Genomic DNA, 16,716 nt, shown 5'->3' with positions numbered 1-16,716 from the left:
TATCGTAGATTAAAGAAGGCTACAGGCATATACTTAAATGTAATGTACTACCCTTGATTGAATTGTCAATGAGAAAAAAAATAATAAAGATATTTTGGAGACAAAAAAAAAGTCATTGAAGTGTAACCTAAAATAATTTGCATACAATTAAGTGATTTCAAGTCTCAACTAAGGTGTCAAAATTCTTGCAAATTTCCTAGGTTCCAATCATGCCTCCTTCGTTAATGTCATGCTTAAATCAGTCACCTATTGACGACACTCATACTGGCTCCCCACGTTTTCTACCCCACACAAATAAAAGCCATTGCTCTTTGTTTAGAGCTACCGGTCCAATGTTTTGTCCTATTTCTCTTCAATAGGACAAGTTGACTCAGGTACCTTTCTTCTACTGATCCCCTTGCCCATCTCCAAATTCCATTATCATAAACCCACTATTAGCATGGACGAGCTATCTAGCAGAAAGGGGCAGGAAGTACAGATTTTATATATAGCACAAGATTTAAGCATGTGGCCTTCCTCTCCATTTGCATTCCATATAAGTCATGTTAATTATAACATCTCTTTCCCCTTGCTTCTCTCTGTGTGTTGATCCAATAAGCCATGTAATAGGAGCTCGTCAGTTTGGTCTGTGACACTTTTCATACTCCAACCTCTAAACTCATTTGCGGGTATCATACTTAAAGCTACCATAGCATCAAGGTAATTTCACATTTTGAGAAGAGTACAACTAACTTATACCATGAAATCCATAAATGTATGATGGTATCAATCATAAGAAATAAAATTGTCAAGGAATTGGAACAAAAAGTATGCAGCTATCAATGAAATTTAAAGAAACAAACTAAGTAAATGTGGGTAAAGAATACTAAACTGTGGAATTAAAAGAAATTAATTTTTGTATAGTGTAAAATACAGCATATCGTGACATCAGTGGCTTCCTCATGTTGGTAGACAAGGTCCCTAATTATGAAGATAATCATTAATTCTTGAAGCCATAGTAACTGGTATATGTTCATAGTTTTAACATTTTATGACACATCCATACTTTTGGCTGTGAACATAATTATTGAAACAGCTTGGCAGAGGCAGATTGAGACATATTTAGATATTTCATTCTTTCCAGTTATAAAAAATTAGCAATTCTAAGGCATGCTAATATAAAGATTAATATAACCTGGATAACTTAGTTGTAAGTTTGGTTGTGAATCATCAAGATAATACTGAGAAGCACAAGAACAGTTTCAATAATTACAGCAGATTCAAAACAATACTAAAATCACTAGTCTGAGATATGTCATATATCCATTTCTTTTCAGAGAAGAAAACCAACAAAATACAAACCGTCAATAAAATATCAAATAAGAGTTGGACAATTACTATGGGATCATAATCTAGCCATTGCAAATGATGCAGAAACACCTTGCACATGACAGCAGCCTGCTCTCTAGACCATACCGTCTGGTCTTCTCTCTCTGACCAAATAAATGCAACAGTTTTCATATAATGCAAGCTGATATATTAGTTATCAAGTGGAACAAAGAAAGCAGTGTTCAAGACACCTTAAATTGTGTTTATCTCTAACACTGAGAACCCCACTTGTATCTCCATCATCAGTATACTCCCCAGCATCACCAAAGTAATGTACTTGTGTCAGATACTCATCTTTCTAAATCTTCAGTAAACCAGTAAGCTCATAATGCCCAAAAGAACCTTTAGAGGGGGTGAATCCAGGCCTCCATCACAGCTTGAGGAAGAAAGAGTTACAGAAATGCACAGACCAATCTTCCCTCTGGATCTTTCCCACTTTTTCCCCAGGTCCAAACTCCCAATCACTAAAACCACTCCCATTCAAAATCTGTCAGTAGAGACCATTATCAACAGGGAAGGAAGACTGAACTTTGGTACTTGTTTTGGGAGTCTAAACCAGAGATCCTGTGGACCCTTGGTAAGTTGAGTTATATACACATGAAGCTGATACTCAATCCAATACTGCCATTCCAGTTGTTAGTATGTTCAATTACTTCATAACTTTGATTCATAAATAGCTGCTTCATGAAATGCTCATCATCAGTCCTACCCCACATACAAATGGAACACTCTTTTTCCCCCTAGAACCCTCAGACATCACTTGAGTTAGCATCCATTTGACTCATCAATACATATGACATTAGAGTCGTTAATACTCTGAATCTATTCCAACAGTGTTTGCCAATGCATACACATGGGAAAATTAATTTAATACATCTCTTAGGAGTATGAACTTTTCAGACTTTTCAGTTGACCATGTTGCCTAACAATTAGGGGAAACATTAGATGGGCTCCATTCTCTCCAACTGTTTACAAATATTTTCCTTAAACAAATGTGAATGTATCTGATAACTATACACTTAGCACACAAATGGCAGTGACGTGGAAGAAAAAAAAAAAAAAAACCTTCCAAGTAGGAAATAAATTTTTAATTTAAGGTCCTTGAATCTTAATTTCAATCTTTAAGGTCAATGGTTGATAACATCTTTATCAAACAAAATGTCTTTTGAAACATCCAATAAGTTATGTAATTAAAATATACTTGAAGCTTAAACTTAAAATCTTCCTTTAAGTAATTTTAAGAATTAGACTCTTAAGGTGAGCTGGTCTCATTCATAACAAATTAAAATTATCTTTTTTGACAATTCCTGGCAGCCTCTGTCAGTTTTACCATCAGTTAGGGGAAGAAATAGCAAGATATGCAAAGTATCAGCAAGTATTTCTTATGAGTTTTAGGAAAATGGATGCTTTTACATCTATTAGGATGTTCTTTTCTTTCAATGACAATGTGAATATGCAAACCTTGAAGTCATAGGTTCTTCTCCAGATACTTCACACCACAATTTAAATGTGTATCTTTCTCCCTCCATATTACAATTCCACTTTGGACTCCTTTGCTTGCTCTGCTTTCCCTTGATTGTAGTGACACCTAATGTCAGAACCAGAGAATATATTCAGCTCAGCCTTTGTAGTTTCCCAACTACCTGGAGTGGTCAGGTTATAATCTCACCTTCTCGGCAGACAGCATTCACTAAAGTAACTTGGTGAGCCATGAAAACATGATGAAGACACAATTAAATTTGCTTAAAATAGAAGTGGAATTAGTACTTGAAACCTGTGAATCATCTTTTTTTTTATACAATTTTGGAAAATCCCTAAACATATGTGAATTTTTGAAAATTCACATCCACTAATTTTATTGATCAAGAGTTTTCTTACTTAGTTTCTGGACTTAGTGGGCCCATGTGAAGAATAGTTATAGTAATAAGTAAGGAAACTAATATTGGGAATTCATCCAACATTTTTTTATATGCATTTATCATCTCTCCCAAAAAGAGACCAACTTGACATTGGTACTTTCTATGTCATCTCCAGTAACAATTACAGGAGCCTGGTCCACAGTAGAACAACATGTCTGGGAAGGCAGAGTTCCCCTTCTGTCACTTTTCAGGTCCTCACTCATTCATTCTTACTCATTCAGGTCCTCACTCATTCATTCTTACCTCACTCATTCTTACAAGTCTGTAAGATGAACGTTATCGTCTTCGCTACCTATATTAATGATTTAACTTGGGTTGCAGTGGCTACGAATGAGGTATTTGAACCTAGACATTCTGGGCCTGGAGCAGGACAATGGGAAGGTGGGTACAGAGGACATACGGCTCCATGATCATTATTTCTCAAATGAGTTCTGTAAGTCATCAGTTGTCATGACAATTGTTAAGGCAATGATGAGAATGTTAAATGAAGCATGATCAAATACATGATTAAAATCAGTGGTCCCATTGTAAAGAAGACAGTAAAAGGGGAAATTCCCCTTGCAGGTTTTTGCTTTCTCTCCAATCAGCCCTGGAGACTGAGGTCCCCAAAATGGCCCATTAATGGGCCCATTCTTCCAGATGTTAGAACCTGTCTATTCTTCACTAGGGCCTCCACTCTTAAGCACTATGTGTCATGTCTCCCTTAATGGGGAAAACATAAAATTTGGGTTGAATAGATCTAAGTTTGAGCCACCTAATGTGAGCCTGGCCAAGTGACTGAACCCATTTTAGGTTCAATTTAAAGTGAGGTAAATGACATCTTTCAAATCAAGATGGCAACTGAAGTCCACATTCTTCCAAACTCTCCTCTGAGAACTACAGGGAAAAAGAAAAAAAATCATTCCTTCTTGGAAACTACAAAAAGGTGCAGTTAGCCAAAGTGAAAATTCAAGTACACTCAAGACCAGAGTGAGAGAGGATTGATATGCCTATTATCAAGGTGTGCCTTCAAGGCAAAACTGAAAGGAACCACCATCCAGGAGATTTGCAGTAAGTCCTGCACATAGGCTTAGTCATGACATGGTAGGTGGGAGTAAATTTAAATTCTGCTGGAGTTTTCACGAAGTGCAATCAAACTTTGAATCTTCATGGAGTAGGAAGCCACAAAGACACTCACTGTATAAATCTGGCCCAAGATGCCAGCTTAAGAAACAGAGGACACTCCTAAGGTTTAATATCTGGCTTGATACACCTCTACCAAGTCATCTTACTTTACTTACTTTACTAATCCACACTCTCTCCAGTTCTTCAGTGGAGCCAGCTGTCCCATACATCATCCAGGAGCCCTGTCCCTGTTTGCTCCCCAGACCCACTGCTTACTCCTCTCTTCCTTTCCTGTATGGGAGGAAAAGTGCTGTGCCTACAGGGCCCACAGGGCAAGTACCAAGGAATGTCTCTTTTTTATCCATATTGTTGAAAAAAAAAAACAAAACAAAACAATTGTTTACCAAGTGTTTAGTTGTAGTATCTTCAAGACTTAGAAACTTGAGAGGCTTAAAGGAAATGAGAGGGATATTATTTTGTACCAGAAAATGCAATCATTCTTGACATAACAAGAATCCATAGGTTGCAGATGCTGAACATGAGCAGCTTATGAAAACCCTATGCGTTTAAAATGTTTGATATAAAATAACACTGCTCACTAACGAATTCTGGAGATATCTACTCCTTTAAACCAAAGAGTCTGTTTTTTTCCAGAAAACACTATTTTTAAAATTATTTGCTCTACAGGATTTAGAAAATAGAGATGGATAAATATTCTCTCCAGGTCATTCTTTCTCTTCCATTTAGTGAATAGTTGCATAAGTACCTATTCTGATATGGTACAATATTCATTATTAGTAAATGAAAATGGTACGTTCAGAGGTATTGACAGAACGGCATCATTTATGTTAATATAAAAATTTAATAGGCAAGTGTATATAAACCTGAAAGGCCACCAAGAAAACTACTAGAACTGATAAATTGATTCAGTAAGGACGCAGAATACCAAATCAGTATACAGAAATCCATGGCATTTCTATTCACTAATAAGGAGATAGCAGAAAGAGAAATTAAGGTAACAATACCATTTATAATTACACCAAGTATAATAAAATACTTAGAAATAAACTTTTTTTTTCAACGTTTATTTATTTTTGAGACAGAGAGAGACAGAGCATGAACGGGGGAGGGTCAGAGAGAGGGAGACACAGAATCCGAAACAGGCTCCAGGCTCTGAGCTGTCAGCACAGAGCCCGACGCAGGGCTTGAACTCACAGACTGCAAGATCACGACCTGAGCCGAAGTCGGCCGCTCAACCGACTGAGCCACCCAGGCGGCCCAGAAATAAACTTAACTAAGGAGGTTTAAGACCTGTACTCTGAAAACTATCAAACACTGATGAAAGAAACTGAAGATGACACAAATGGCCAGATGTTCATGTTCATAGAGTCGAAGAATAAATATTGTTAAAATATCCATACTACCCAAAGCAATCTAGAGATTTAATGCAATCCCTATCAAAAGAATGCAACTAGAGGTATCCTAATTCCAGGTTTCAAAGCTGTAGTAATCAAAAGGCACAAAAAAAGACACAGAGATCGATAGAAGAGAATAACAAGTCCAGAAATAAACCTAAAATTATGTGGTCAATTAACCTTTGACAACAAAGGAAATAATATGCAATGGGAAAAAAAAAACTGTCTCTTTAACAAACAGTGTGGGGAGAACTGGAAAGCTACATGCAAAAGAATAAACTGGAGCACTTTCTTCCATCCTATAAAAAAATAAACTCAAAATGGATTAAGTACCTAAACCTGAGACCATAAAAATCCTAGAGGAGAGCAAAGGCAATAACTTCTCTGACACTGGCCATAGCAACATCGTTCTAGGTATGTCTCCTGAGGCCAGGGAAACAAAAGCAACAACTATTAGGACTACATCAAAACAAAAAGTTTCTGTACAGCAAAAGAAACAATCAATAAAACTAAAATATAATCTACTGAATGAGAGAAGATATTTTCAATGATATACCTCATCAAGGGTTAGTATCCAAAATCAAGACACAAATGTACACACACACACACACACTGGAATGTTACTCAACCTTAAGAAAGAAAGAAATCTTGTCATTTGCCACAACGTGGATAAATCTAGAGGGTATAATGCTAAGGGAGACAAGTCAGAGAAAAAACAGTACCATATGATTTTACTCATATATGGAATTTAAGAAACAAAACCAATGAACAAAGGAAAAACAAAGAGACAAACCAAAAAGCAAACTATTTAGAGTCTGTGGAGAACAGACTGATGGTTATCAGAGGGGAGGTAGGTGGACGGATGGGCCAAAAAGGTGATGGGAATTAAAGAGTACATTCATCATGATGAACACTCAGTAACGTATAGAATTATAGAATCACTACATTGTACATCGAAACTAACACTGTATGTTAACCATACTGGAATTAAAAATTTTAAAATAAAAAGTAAAAAATTATCATAGGTAGGTATATACAGAGATGATAGTGAATGATAAATGGGGACATTCTTGAATATAGAGAACGTATTTCTGGAAGAAAGCCTGAGAAGTTGGTAGTAACTATTGCCTCTAAGAAAGAGACCCATGCCCTGCAATATGTAAGAGGCAGACCTATGTTCCACTGTTCATCTTTCATACTGTTTATTTTCTCTCAGTTCAAGACTGACAAACTCAAACAGCCAGATGGACACAGGCATGCAAATACATACACACATTATATATGGATAGGTAATTCTAACCCTACATTCAATTTATGTGACCAAATAATTTTGTAAAAATGTGGTTATTGCCCTGGAAAGAATGAACCCTAAGTGGTACTATCTTGATTTATTAAAAATATTTATTAACTTGGATAAATTTACATTTTGTTCCCCAATGGAAAGAAATTGAAAAACCTACAATAGCTTGGAAATTTAATATAACATTTTAAATAATTATAAAAAGAAACCATTTATACTGCATGTTTCATAGGATAAAATTTGCTTTTGAAGAAGTGACTCTAACTGAAATGAAGTATTTGAGATCATTTCTCAGTAAGACTAACTATGATTCTAAGATTCAAAAGATTATCCTCCACTGAAATAAAATTTCTCACTTACCAGGTAACCAAGCACCTATGGAAAGAGTATTTTCTTAATTAAAAATGATAGAGTCGAATTTTCCTGGTAGCCGCCGCCTACCGACTGTAGCTTGCAGAGCTCCAGCAAAGAAGAATGGGGGTGTCAGTAAGGAGGTTTCTGTACCATGGCTCGTAGACTGCCTGCAAATCGACCGGTGGTCAAGCACCGAGGAAGCAACCGGCTACAAAAGCCGCTGGCAAGAGTGCGCCCTCTACTGGAAGGTGAAGAAACCTCATCATTACAAGCCCCGTATCGTGGCACTTGGCAAAATCAGTCAGAAACCCCCGAACTTCTCATCTGCAAACTTCCTTTCCTACGTCTGGGGCGAGAAATTGCTCAGGACTGCAAAACAGATCTGCGCTTCCAGAGCGTGGCTTTTCAGGATGCAAGGGAGGCCCACCTGGTGGGCCTCTTTGAAGATGCCAACCTGTGTGCTATGCCAAACATGTAAGTAACAATTATGCCAAAAGACATCCAGCCAGCATGCCGCATACATGGCGAACGTGCTTAAGCATCCACGCTGATGGAAAACATTTCACTCTTTAAAAAAAAAAAAATGGATTGCAAACGGAAAAATAGGGAAGAGATATCAAGTATTGGCAGTTTTTCCATTTTCATTCGTGTGTGCATTTTTAATATAAATGCGGGGACATCAAGCGTTCAGGCAAGTCAAAACGTTTCAGTGAACACATTTCAGCAGTTTAACTTTATAACAATGATAAATAAACCTGTTAAACTTTTCTGGACAATGCCAGCATTTGGATTTTTTTTTTTTTTTAAACAAGTAAATTTCTTTTTGGCGGCAACTAAATAGTGTCTGCAGCATTTTTATCATCCAGTAGATTCCATCCATTCACTATACTTTTCTAAATGAGTTGTCCTACATGCAAGCACACGCTTTTAATGCTGTCTGTCTTCTGTGCTGTTCCTGTAAGTTTGCTATTACGATACATTAAACTCGAAAGAAAGAAAGAAAGAAAGAAAGAAAGAAAGAAAGAAAGAAAGAAAGAAAGAAAGGAAGGAAGGAAGGAAGGAAGGAAGGAAGGAAGGAAGGAAGGAAGGAAGGAAGGAAGGAAGGAAGGAAGAAAAAATAGTCTACAGAGAAGTGCCACTTAAAACTTATGATAATTCTAACTGTATTAACCACAAGGAAAACTGAAGGTAATTGCTGTCATTTATATGAGAAAAAAGACCACACTGAAAAGTTATTTCGGATGATATCAGAAAAAGAAATCTTCAGAAAACTACCAGGTACCTGGTGTAAGAGACAAATACTGTTAAGAATCCAATTAACGTAGGTGTGCCTGGCTGGATCAGTCAGGGAAGTATGTGACTCTTCGTCTCAGGGTTATCAGTTCAAACCCCACTCAGGGTGTAGAGCCTAATTTAAAAAAAAACTGATTAATGTTCATATATACAAAGAATATTTTTTAAAATTTTGGTATAATGTACATGAATATATTTTAAGTAATTTTACTTTAGCAAATCATCATTAACTGAACAATTTGTGATATGTTATGCAATAAAACCAATTTGGGCCAACAAACATTTTAAATTATTATTTCAAATTATACAATTCCAATGGCTTTTATTACTTCCTTTTATTCCCAGTGTCGTCCTTGTTTAGAGCACATAGTATATGATCACACTACTGGGTGAGAACCAAAGACATTAATCAGCTTAGATAACACGGACCTGATTTTGTTACCTTTTAGGCAGTACCACCATCTCCGTATCTATTATGATAGATAATATGTGAGGAGTTTAATAGGGATGTCAGAGTATTTTGAGATTTTTCCATAAATCACTAGCCATCAAGAACAAGGTAAAAGCATTCCAACTCTCGGTGAGAAAAATATTTAGGGATCACTGCCCATCTGTTTCTTTGATTCATAAATGCTGGATTTAAAATTAAAATTGTAGGGGTGCCTGAATGGCTCAGGTCATGATCTCATAGTCAGATGGAGCTCCCTCAAGTCATGGAGTCTTTGGGCTCAGCGCTGACAGGTGGAAGCCTGCCAGGGACTCCCCCTCTCCCCTGTCTCCCCCTCACAGGTACTCACATGCTCTCAAAATAAATAAATTAACTTTTAAAAATAAAATTATTTAAAAAGGTAAAATAAAATTAAAATTGTATGTCAAGTTGCTTCATCTTCATTCAGCAGGATTCTATTTTTTTTATAGTTTATTTATTTTTTTCGAATTTACATCCAAGTTAGTAAGCATATAGGGCAACAATGATTTCAGAAGTAGGTTCCTTAATGCCCCTTACCCATTTAGCCCATCCCCGCTCCCACAACCCTTCCAGTAACCCTCTGTTCTCTATATTTGAGTCTCTTATGTTTTGTCCCTCTCCCTGTGTTTTTATTATTTTTGCTTCCCTTCCCTTATGTTCATCTATTTGACAACACCCAAAGTATGGAAAGAAGGATTCTATTTAAAAAGCATGTTCCAAGGAAGATTCCCTCGGAGAAACCCATGTAAGGAAGAAAGCACAATTGAAGAAATACGTAAACCAATGGTATAGTTAAAGAAAAATACAACCTGGCTACATAGGGTTTCTCTTAGGACCACAAGGAAGGTTCAATTAGGAAAACTATAAATTTACTATATAAAATGAAAAACCTCATATCCATGTTCATAGGACAAAACCAGTATTCTTTCTTTCAAGAGATGCAGTATAGGAAAAATGTTTATGTTAACATGGTAAATCAAACCATCACTAGGTCTAAAGTTAAAATACTAGAAGCACACTTTAACGTTGGAAGATAAACATCATGCCCACTCTTTAACAATTCTCCCACTCTTTAACAGTGTATGTTAATATATTGAGTAGACAAAAACAGAGAAACAAGAAAAGAGGGAGATCGAGAGGAAAACTCATGGAACAATACCCTGGATTAGGGGTCACCAAACTTTTTCTGTTAAAGAACATATAGTAAATATTTTATCTTTGACACTCCCTGTCAGAGTACTCAACTTTGCTGTTAGAATTCCAAAGTCACCATAGACAATACATAAGGAATTGAACACAGCTGCACTCCATCCAGCAATCTCTATTTACAGACACTAAAATTTGAACTTCATCTGAGTTCTACATGTCAAAAAATATCATTTTCCTTCACTATTTACACATGTAAAAATCATTCTTCATTCCTGAGCTGTATAAAACAAAACAAAACAAAACAAAACAAAAAAAAAAAAAAAAAAAAAAAAAAACAGGTAGGTCAGATGTGGTGAACCTGTCCTGCACTTTAATAGTAATTAACTCAAGGAAGTAGAACTCAGTCAGAGCTGTATTTTGGAGGTGGGCTGAACAGACAAAGGCAGGGCTGGTGAATGACGAACAGAATTCTACTTTTTATTTTGACCCCAGCACTGTACTTTAAAAAATGTTTTACCACAACCATGTACTGTAAATTTTTTTTTAAATCTAACTATTAGATAAATATCAACAAACTCATCCAATTGCCTGTTTTCCTATTTTTGGCATAGTAAAGTCATCAATTTATAAGATTAGAGAAGTGTTAAATCTTAAAACAGCATTTTTATTTCTCTTTCTCTCAGGAAAAAAAAAAAAAAGATCCACACTCTGTTAATTATTTTCCTGTAAACAGAGGAACCCTGAGGAATTTCTGTGTGCTTTCTATCTAATCTGCAAGCCTCACTTAACTTCCAGCAGGAACAAGAACAATGGCAAACACACAGTACCTACATTCATACAAGTTCCTTTCTTCCTTCCCCCACCTTTGGTGTTGAACTCCAGCCACACATTAAATTACCTCGGGAAGCGAAAAAAGGTACAAGAGAAAAAAGCCCAAAGACAGTATCTAGACTCGTTTTACGACGACATTCAATCTTAATTTAGAGAAAAAGAAAAAAGCTTTCTGGTATAAGAATCCTGAGAACTGCAAAGTAATACCGGTTTTTCAGACAAGCCTATTTTTCTAAGTTTGCAGGTGACTGTGATCTTGTTTCAATGCAGGTGGGGCTGTTGATCAGGTGTGTGTGTGTGTGTGTGTGTGTGTGTGTGTGTGTGTCTATAAATGCACACCCATTTTTAACCAGAAATATCCAGAATATACTTCCAACAAGACCACATGCTAGTTCAGGTAAGCAAGCAAAATTTCCAGATTAATTAATCTCTGGTCAAGCTCAGTTACGTTTACATGATCAATGTGTCACTATTCCTAAGTGAGGTCTTCAGTTGTGGGTGAGGAAAGTTAAATGAAATTGCAGTAGTCTTCTTTAACTGAACTGGATTTCCTCTGCTAACTTCCTATTTTTATTCTCTACTTTCATTAATGATAGTATAATAAACTGACATTAGCCAAAATGACCCTTTAAAAACTATTCTACAAATAACAACTGTTCCTGTTTTTTAATTGTTTTATTTTAAAATAGAGATTTTTAAATGTAATATTTAAGTAAATGACTTGTATTAAAATACTTTTGAAAAGTAAAATACTAGAGACAGAATAAACATTCTATTTTACCAAGTGAAGTATTATGAATCCAAAAATAGTAATATATGAATTGATTTGCTCGGTCATAGAATGTATTTGACATCTGTTTTACAACTCATCAGCATAAAATGAAAAACCACTATTTTAATTTTTTAAAGTGTAACAGTCTTTGACAATAATACAGCATAACTTCAATTTTGAAAAAAAGATGGTTTCCCACTCAACTCTAAATTTAGCAGCTTTAAAATATGAAAACAGTGACATTATTCTTTCTCTCTTCTGATATATCGATTCTGATAGAGATTTAATACAGATTTGATATAGATTTCGCCTACTTAGCTCTAACTCTACCATCGAGAGCCCTTTTTAAGTGTTTTCGCCTCATTCACTTTTTCTTAGCACTTCTTTGCATACAAAACCCTAGAAAGAATCTTAAGGCAATTAGGAGCTTTATTCCCCAGGACAATGAACAGAGGCACATAGAAATTTGCATACCATTTCAGGGCTTTTTGAGCCTTCTACCGCAGCTCTGACACAGACCATCAAGAAGCCCACTGGATCCAGGTAAAGACTCTGCCCTTGATGACTGCTTCCCTTTCTCCATGGCAACTTAAACTTGACAGAGAGCCTGCGGTCTCCTCACACTGGACTTTGTGCTCCAGATTCAAGTGTCCCTACCCCCTACTAAATCTACCCTTTTATTTCTGTCTTTAAGGTATAAGATGACCAGTCCATAAGGTAAAGGTGGCATTCTGAAATGTATGGTATAGGTTATAGAAGCCGAAATGGAGATTCTTATCAGGTGTCATGGTTACCATTTAACAGGGTTTTCCGATGTTTGAACACAAAGAAATCATGTTCATTTTTTTCTCTTTTTTTTTTTCAACGTTTTTTATTTATTTTTGGGACAGAGAGAGACAGAGCATGAACGGGGGAGGGGCAGAGAGAGAGGGAGACACAGAATCGGAAACAGGCTCCAGGCTCCGAGCCATCAGCCCAGAGCCTGACGCGGGGCTCGAACTCACGGACCGCGAGATCGTGACCTGGCTGAAGTCGGACGCTTAACCGACTGCGCCACCCAGGCGCCCCAAAGAAATCATGTTCAAATGCAGGCTCTGATGCAGGGGTGCCTGGCTGGCTCAGTTGGAGGAGCACGTGATTCTTGATCTTGGGGTCATGAATTCAAGCCCAACATTGGGTATAAAGATGACTTAAGTCAACTTAAAAAAAAAAATGGGTCCACTGCAGATTAGGGACAGAAGTAATTTAAATAGAGCCAATCTGGAGTGGTGACCATGTTCAATCTGGAGGAGTTCTAAAGGGATTCACTGCTGGCAAGGGGAGATATTAGAGTGAGAAGAACAACTTTAAAGAAGGACAGCATTCTAAGTCGAAAAGGCAAAGGCTGAGTAACTGTTGGAAGGATTACAAAGATAAGTGACCACAAAAAAACTCAAGAATGACAGTCCTCTGAATTCCATTTTAAGCAATGTTTGCTCATGCCTACTCTTATTATCTTGGTATAGATTTAAAAGGAGGTTTTAATCTATTCAATCAAGAAGAGTCAAAAAAAAAAAAAGTCAAAAGAGTGTTTTTGCATGCCAGGAGTCACCTTTGCATTGCCCCTCACAGTTGCAAGGCCTTTAATAAGCATCATCTTATTTGAGTTTCATGCCTTGCAGCCAGAAGCAAACTTTTGGTGTCCTGGTTCAGTTCTCTTTCAATTTCATTGTACTGTTCCCAGCAATCCCAGGATGTGGCTTTTCACCAAGTGGACTCGAACTGAGCTGATGATATTTTTAAAATACTTTTTAACTAAAATGTGAATCCAAGTTCTAACTGGTTGCTCCATGTCAACTGACATAAACAGACCCATCTGTCACCATAGGTTTGTTCTGACTTTTAGTCAATGTCTTTTAATAACAGCCTGAAGTAACCTACTAGATTCTAACAATGATTTGCTATCATCTAGCTTCTTGTGAGAAATTTTTGGACCAGATTTTACGTTACATGTAGCTTCCTTCCTCCGCTTCGCCCTCATCACACTTCCTTCTAACTTTGTCTTTGCTCTCAGTAAGGAAAAGAGAACTCCCCTGACACTCTCAGGTGGTATTGGGATCTCATTTTATTTTCTCAGCTATGTCATTTAGATTGTTTGAAGATACCTAGTCTCTTATCCATAGCCTACTTAAAAAGAAAATTAACTGGAATAATGTGTTATGTACTACCTCCAAATGGCGGGGGGGGGGGGGGGGGGGGCGGGGGGGGGGGGAGGCAGAAATCAGAAGTCAGATGTTTTTAAAGGACTGATCAACAACAATTGAAAGACAGTAACAGTTTGTTCCATCTTTGATAAAAATAGCGAAGAATTGATTTGTTTGCCTACAGCTTCGGTAACCAGAGTCCTGGAAAATAATTATTGACTGGCAGGTCATAATGATATTCTAAAACCAACTAAGACCCCTGAAAATCTGCTCCAATTCCCTGACCTGTATTTATTAAGAAAATACTGTAGAATGATTTTATAGAAGGGTCTGCAGGGAATTATCCTTTATCCACCTGCTAAGAATTTCAGTTCATCAAGTATTTGCTATATTGATTCCAGTTAACAGCTGCAGTGATTTTCGACCTCATAATCTAAATTTGTCATTGGTTCTATGTTTAGAAATCACTTGTTTTTTAAAAAGGAAAAAACACTTCTATTTTATACTTAGTGTTTTACCTTGACCTAGGCAACAAACACATGAATCTTCATCTATAAAGAGATATTATATAAAGAAAATTCTCAAAATTGATTCCTACATCTCCATGTAAAAGAAATAGGAATAGAATCATTTGTCTCCACATAGCCAATTCAAAAATCAGCAGTATGACATAAAACACTTGACCACTCCTTGAAATGGTAACATCAATGGACCAAAGAGAGAACAACAATGGCATCATTTTAAATTCTAAAATACTGACTTTCTTCCCAAGTTCATTCATTGATACAACTTCACAGTTGTATTAATCACAAGCCAATTATCCATCTGTGTTCAGCCAAGTTAATTCTACTTCAGTTTAACAGCCACAGAAACTCCATACTTAAAAAAGCAATAAACTTTTGCAAAATAAATTCAAAAAGGGAAATACTTCCCTAAGTATAATTTACCAGGCATCTCTGTATATGAACACAATAGTTTTAAAACTGTGAGCTCAGTAACCTTAATGTACCAAAGATTAAACTAGTTGTTACCCTTAAAGACCCCCCAGGACAGAGTTAAACTGCATGGGGTAACAGAGGGCACCAATATTCTGCGTATTCACTTTCAAATGTCCATTAAACTTTTTGGTAAAATTTGTGAGTAATACATTAAAAATGTGCCATAAATCTTAAACAACTTGATGAGTATGCTATTTCAATTAAGAAAGTATTTTACTGGAAAAAATGCCTGACATCATCTGGAAACTCCATTAAGAATTGTTTGGGTGAGGGGGGCACCTGGGTGGCTCAGTTAGTTAACTGTCTGACTTGGTTTTGGCTCAGGTCATGATCTCACAGTTCCTGAAACTGAGTCCTGCATCGGGCTTGCACAGACAATACAGAGCTTGCATGGGATTCTCTCCCACACGTGTTCTCTCTCTTGTTCTCTCCAAGTAAATAAATAAACTTTAATTTATAAAAAGAATTGGGGCAACTGGGTGGTTCAGTCAATTAAGTGTCCACCTCAATGTTGGCTCAGGTCATGATCTCATGCTTCATGGGATTGAGCCTTTTGTCAGGCTCCAGTGCTAATGGCACTTTTAGCTTGGGATTTTCTCTTCCCTCTCTCTCTGACCTTCCCTGCTCATGTTCTGTCACACACCTGCTCTCAAAATAAATAAACTTAAAAAAGAAAAAAGCTGGTTTACACTTGGTTGAGCATTTTACCATCTAGCAGCATGTAGGAAACAAGTGACAAAATGAAGCCCAGAAAGCAGAGTCTGAGATAGTGTACAGAGTAGCATATGGAGACCCTCAGTGCAGAGGACAGCACCCAACAGTTATGTATGTTAGGGACAAAATGGAAGATTAATTGGAAAAAGGTAATAACTGGTTCAAGAAAAAAAATATTGAGCCCCCAAATCCTAACTTCCTTTTGAATCAAAAGAACTGCTCAGCACTCGGCCCAGCATAAAACAGGTACTCAGGAAACACATACTAGAAAATAAATAACATCTCAGAAGACAGATCAGCATAGCCAGAGCTGGAGACAGAATTATGGTAAAGAACAGAAACTCTGTACCACTTTCAGCCTACTGTTATTATGAGACACAGTGTATAAATATAATTATACTACAGTATGGCTTCCCTACAAGGCCATGAATGAATTGAGAGCAGACATTATATTGTTTTACATTTGTACACCCAGTGCTAAGTGGACTAAGGCCTATGGCAGACATTCCTTTAATGTTTGTGGAACTAAGCTGAATAGGGAGCAGAGAAAATTAATTCTTTTCACTGCTGAAGTTCCAGCAATGCATAAGATTTGCAACAGGACAGGGAAAGTAAGTAGGAGCACAGTCTTAGAGGCTATTTCAAGAGTAACGCTTACCTAATGCAAAATGTGATGTGAAGTTACTTCAAAGGTTCAGGTAAAGCTGTGAAGAAAATCTTCTGGGATTTGTACAGATAGCAAGGAATTTTCATTAAGGTGGGGCACTAAACTAATAGAAGAGGTCTTGCAATGTTAAGATTTTGAAATCAGGTAAAATGAATCAGTTACACTGCTAATAACAGAGTG

General features: G+C 36.8%; 1 pseudogene; it reads left to right on the top strand.

The window, feature by feature from the left end:
• Nucleotides 1-756: 756 nt before the first annotated feature.
• LOC109263783 (histone H3.3-like) lies at nt 757-7,998 on the top strand (annotated as a pseudogene).
• The last annotated feature ends 8,718 nt before the right edge of the window (nt 7,999-16,716 follow it).

Source organism: Panthera pardus, unplaced genomic scaffold (assembly GCF_024362965.1).
Source record: "Panthera pardus isolate Hobbes unplaced genomic scaffold, ASM2436296v1 HiC_scaffold_8, whole genome shotgun sequence".
In the NCBI taxonomy this organism is placed as follows: Eukaryota; Metazoa; Chordata; class Mammalia; order Carnivora; family Felidae; genus Panthera; species Panthera pardus.
Note: the sequence above shows the minus strand (reverse complement) of the source record. Positions and strands in the feature narration are given on the sequence as shown.